This window comes from Cherax quadricarinatus, chromosome 82 (genome assembly GCF_038502225.1).
Source record: "Cherax quadricarinatus isolate ZL_2023a chromosome 82, ASM3850222v1, whole genome shotgun sequence".
Lineage (NCBI taxonomy): Eukaryota > Metazoa > Arthropoda > Malacostraca > Decapoda > Parastacidae > Cherax > Cherax quadricarinatus.
In genome coordinates, this window is record NC_091373.1 from 19,259,040 (window position 1) to 19,265,039 (window position 6,000).

A 6,000-nucleotide genomic window follows, 5' to 3' on the forward strand; every position below is an offset into this window, starting at 1 on the left:
CAGACTATCTTTGACTCTATGGAGAGTGACACTGACGCCAGGATACTGATCTGTGCGTTAGTGTGAACAAAGTGTCTCTAACACAAACACTTAATAGAAGTGTGATCAGCTTCTCTTGTGATACATTGTGAACAATAAAGACAAATCTTGTGGAACATAGTGTACCAGTGTGCGTTTCCTAGACAATGGAAGACGTGGACATCCAAGGACACTTCAGCTTCTATCAAGTCACCGATATCTGTCGAAGGTGTTGAGAACACCATAGCTCACGTTACAAAGAGCAAGGTATGTTACGAATTTCTTGTAGATCGGGGGATTGCGCAATTCTTGAGTCACAAGGAGTTTGTAATCAACCTATAATCGGCAGTAAGGTGTGGACTTTTGAGTCCAAACAAGTAGGTATTTCGTCGGCCATCATCGAATGAAATATGCTGGCATAACACCCCCTAGGGGTAATTTATACTTACAAATTGTATCTCTTGACAGCCCACTGTTGTGATCTGTTTCGACAGCTTCTAGACCTCGTCTGCAGGGGCGGCTGTGTAGACAATTTGCTGTCATTTATCAGCTAAGTGTTCATTATATATAGTTATAATAAACACAGCAGGTAAGGCCAAAATTCTCAACAGAGTTTTTGGTCGTGCTCGAACCGGATGAAGACCACACTGTGGTCCAAATATGTTGTACTACAGTGTACAAATAACCTATGAGCCAAGGTCCTTCGAAAAAAGCTGTAAAACTAGTGTTTTACAATATAAATCAGTATAAATGAGTCCCTCCAGACTCAATCACAGAGAATGGGCAGCCAAAAGAAAACGGGCGCTCACCCAGCGTTCACCCAACGAAAACGGGAGCTGGGTGACTCACCCAACAAGAAGACGGGGGATGGTATCCTGCACCCTCCATCAACTGCTCCAATCTCGAAATCGCTGATTAAGACAAGACAACCCAAGTGATGATGTTTGTCTGAGTGTATATATACACATAGTGTTTATAATGCTTATAGACAGAAATTAAGAGACAAGATTGTGTTAAAGTTTGTTTCTTATAGATCTACTTGTTATATTAAAGGAACTTATATATAAAGTGTAAGCTTTCAAATATATATTAACAGTGAAATTTATATATGTGTAAGTAATATTCATGTGTGATTTGCAGTTATACAGTGACATTTATAGTGTATAGTGAATGAAGTGTATAACATCGTTATTTACGATTAATCATCATGGTCAGGCTGACACAGCACACAAGCCATAAACACCAGCCACATGTACGGTGTACCCTTCATGGTCATTGACCCTGAGGTTAAGCTTAGTGGGTCAGTAGTGTCTGACTCGATTATTGCTGACTTAAGCATAACAAAAACTCAGCTGTCTATAGCAGTACAGTGTTTTATAAACACTCTAAGTGTGGTGCTAGAATTTTCAGTATACCATTAAAATGGCTTGTTTGAAAACTCAGTTTCAGTCTTTACAGACTAAGATTACACAATTAGAAAATCTAATTTCAGTCTGTCTAGGATTTACTCAAGATACAAACATAGATTTTGATGATCTTGAGGTCAAGTTTGAATTATTTACACAACGTCTGGAAATAATTAATTCAGACTATACAGATTATGAAAATAAATTTCTTGAATCAGATCCATCTGAGGATGAAATTAAAAATGTTTTGGATACTTTTAGTGATCAACAATTAAGGTGGACAGGAGTACAGGCTATCTGCCGCAAAACTCTGTCACAGAGACCTACTATAACTAGTGGGCAACCACCTGTTACACCTGTAACAACAACAAGTGTCCCATTACCAAGCTTACCTACATTGTCATTACCTATTTTCCAAGGTCATAATTATGAAGAATTCATTAGTGGTTTTCAATCCATAGTAAATTCACGAACTGACATAGACGAGATTGCTAAGTTCAATTATCTTAAATGTCTTGTGAAGGGAGAACCCTATGAACTGATTAAGTCATTTCCGGTGATCAAAGGCAATTATCAAATAGCCTTACGTGTCTTAGCAGACAATTACTTCGATGCTGACAAGGCTAGAGTTAGACATGCAGTCTTAATATCAAGTTTGAAGCCACCCAAACATTGTTTTTCAGACTTACAGGCATTTAGAATTACATTAGACAATAGTCTCAGATCTCTAGATGCTAAATATGACCTAAGACAATGTGATTGGTTTATCAGTGGTATTGTACAAGATAAGTTGTCACCACAAACTATTGAACGATTAAATATTATGTTCAATAAACGCTATTTCACTTGTGAAGAAATTAGCAATGGTTTACAAACAATAGTTTCATGCATGCAAGCAACGAGACAAGATGAAAAATCCACAAATCCAGTGGATAATAAACCTTCAACTCAGTATAGAAAGAGTATACCTACTCCCACTAAACCACATAATGGGAAATCCCATATAGGCATTTATCAAGCTGTGAATACAATAGACAGTAAACAGACTGTCATACATAAACGTACTCCAAAATGTGTACTTTGTGATGGAACACATTGGACACAGTATTGTATTCAATACACATCAATGGAGGCACGTAAACAACGTGTTCATCAGCTGAAAAGATGCATCAAGTGTTTAGGTGAACACAAGGGAGGAAAATGCTCACTGAAGAAGTGTTTTAAATGCAAGGGTATGCATCATACAGCATTATGCCCAAATACTTTTGCTGAACAGCAGCAGACTTCCACAGAATCAGGAAGTCAACAAGCAACAGCATTAAATGTGAGAGAGAAGTTTAAAGCAACTGCTCTCCCGATAGCTCGAGTTGAGTTATCTAATAAATTACACAAAACCAATATGCTAACACTATTTGATCAAGGCTCACAAAGGTCCTTCATAAGAAGATCAGTGTTGCAGAAACTGAATAAACAACCCTATGCCAAAATACAGTTAGATATAGCTGGTTTTTTCCACAATTCTGGTAAACAGACATATGACCTAGCCAGAATCACTGTTGGTCTAGGAAACAGGAAAAAGACAGTAGAAGCTGTGGTAGTAGATGATTTGCCTAAGTCTGTGCAGATCCAGGGATTAAAAGAAACAGTTGCAGCACTGAAAGCAGCTAAGGTCAAGTTAGCCTGTCCTGACATACAGACGGACACAATTAGTCCAATTGATTTAATCATTGGAAGTGATTATTATCACTGTTTTGTGCAAAATATAGTAAGTAAACATGATGTTCACTTGCTGAAAACAGCAGGAGGCCACATGATATGTGGTCCCATTCCCTCTCAAAGTGGGAAAGAAGCTGATATTGATTCAGTGGAAAATGTACTAGTTACGAGAATAACCGCTGATCATGTACCACAGCAAAAATTATCATTACTGGAAGAAATGAATGAACCAGTTGATAAGTTGTGGGATTTAGATGCGATAGGTATTGATGTAAATAAACCAAGCCCACAAGAGTCTCGGACTTATAACCAATATTTGGACACTGTCAAATATAAAGATGGACAGTACTGGGTTAGGTTACCATGGAAATTAAATCCACCACATCTGCCTAGCAATTATCGCATGGCTTTCGGACAGATGAAAGCACAAATACATGAGCTCAGGAAGAATCCAGAGCTACTGACTGTCTATGATAATATCATACAAGAACAGTTGGACAATAAATTCATTGAGGAAATAGTCGAAGATAAGTTGAAGACAAACGCTCATTATCTCCCACACCATGGAGTCAGAAAAGATTCTGAAACCACTCCACTACGTGTTGTATATAATTGCAGCGCACGTGCAAATAAAGATGTAGCAAGTCTTAATGACTGTCTGATGACCGGACCCTCACTAACTGAGAAGCTTGGAGACGTGCTTATGAAATTTCGCACAAACCCATATGCCTACACGGCTGATATTTCCAAGGCTTTCTTAAGAGTAGGACTACAAGAAATAGATAGAGATTATACTCGATTCTTATGGCCTGAAAATCCACATGATCCTCAAAGTCCTGTGAAAACTTATCGTTTCAAATCAGTATTATTTGGTGCAACATCCTCTCCATTCTTACTAGAAGCTACTCTAAATACACATTTGAAGAAATCTGAAAGTCCCTTCAAAGAAGTCTTAAAGAAAAGTTTCTATGTGGACAATCTTCAAGGTACTGTGAATAAAGAGGAGGATTTGAAATCCTTATACAGAGAAGCTAACAAGGAGATGAAAGAAGCAAATATGCCTCTAAGGATGTGGAATACAAATTCAAAGCAATTAAGGGAACTTATCAAAGAAGATTTCCCTGAAACTGAAATTCCTGATTGCAACAATATGCTGGGACTTAATTGGAACACACAGGAAGATACTTTGAGTCTCAAAAGGATAAACAATAAATCATGCAGTACACTCACTAAACGTAGTTTACTGTCAGAGGTATCACAATGTTTTGATCCTCTAGGACTCGTCTCACCAATTACCATAAAAGGTAAAATGCTTATGCAAGATGCATGGAAGCTCAAAATTGGATGGGATGAGAACTTGCCTCTAGAAATGAGTCAAGCATGGGATGAAATATCCAGGGAGTTCAAACAACTTCATCAAATTAAATTTCCCAGACAAATAGGTCAAGAGGGAAACAAGTACACATTACATGTGTTCTGTGATGCGTCAACCAGAGGTTATGGCGCTGTAGTTTACATGAGTAATGCTGAAGGAAGTACACTAATTACTTCAAAGGCCAGGGTAGCACCCTTGAAGGTCAGAACAGTACCACAATTGGAACTGACAGCACTCTATGTAGGTACAAAATTAGCTGTCTATCTCAACAAAGTACTTGATCATCTCACTATTGAGAAAACCGTGATCTGGAGTGATAATGAGGCAGTTCTCCAGTGGTTAAGAAATAATAAGAGTAAGTTGGTCTATGTACAGAACAGAGTAGCAGAAATAAAAGAGATGCAGAGAGATTATCTCTTTCTTCACGTCTCTACCCAAGAGAATCCAGCTGACATGTTGTCACGTGGTGTCCCACTCAAGAAATTTGTGAATAATAAATTATGGCTCCACGGACCGAACTGGCTCTCTAATGAAAATAACTGGCCTCAGCAAAAAGCTCACATTATGCCAGAAGAAACAGTCTGCTTGAACACAGCAGAAATAAGTTGTGTAAATACTGCAGACACAACAGAAATAGTCATTGATGAATCTAAATACTCATCTTTGGGTAAACTCTTAAGAGTTACAGCTCTTGTCTTTAAATTCATTAAAGGAATAAAACCTGATTATGAATATCTTGAACCCATTAAATACTGGGTGAAACTAATACAGAAAGACGTTTTCTCTACAGAATATAAAATTCTAGAAACACAAGATAAATCCCCAAAGAAACCTGTTATGATTAATTCTTTAGGACTTTATCTCGACTCAGAAAAGATTATAAGATGTCGAGGAAGAATTCATAATTCTTCACTACCTAAAGAAGCCATACATCCAATATTGATCCCCAAGAATCATTGGCTAACAAAACTGATTGTGCAAAACGCCCACAGTAACGTGTTACATGGTGGGGTAGCTGACACACTTTGTCATATACGACAATCCTACTGGATACCTCAAGGTCGACAAAGTGTGAAAAAACAAATAAAGGACTGTATTACTTGTCGTCACTACGATATGCGAGTATGTCAGTATCCAGGTCCACCTCCATATCCCTCTGAAAGAGTTTGTCATATCACTCCATTTGAGGTGACAGGTGTAGATTACACTGGACCAATAATTTTAACCAAAACAGTTGACAAAGTTCCCATCAAGGTGTACATCTGTTTGTTCACTTGTGCTACAACTAGAGCAGTACATCTAGAAGTAGCCACTGACATGTCTGCTGAAACCTTTATCAAATTATTCAGAAGGTTTGCAGCCAGAAGGGCATGTCCCAGACTGATGATTTCAGATAATGCAACGAACTTTATTGCTGGTGCTGCTTATATAAGCAAGATCTTTGATCAGCCAGAAGTACAACAGATGCTGAATCAACGCAGATGT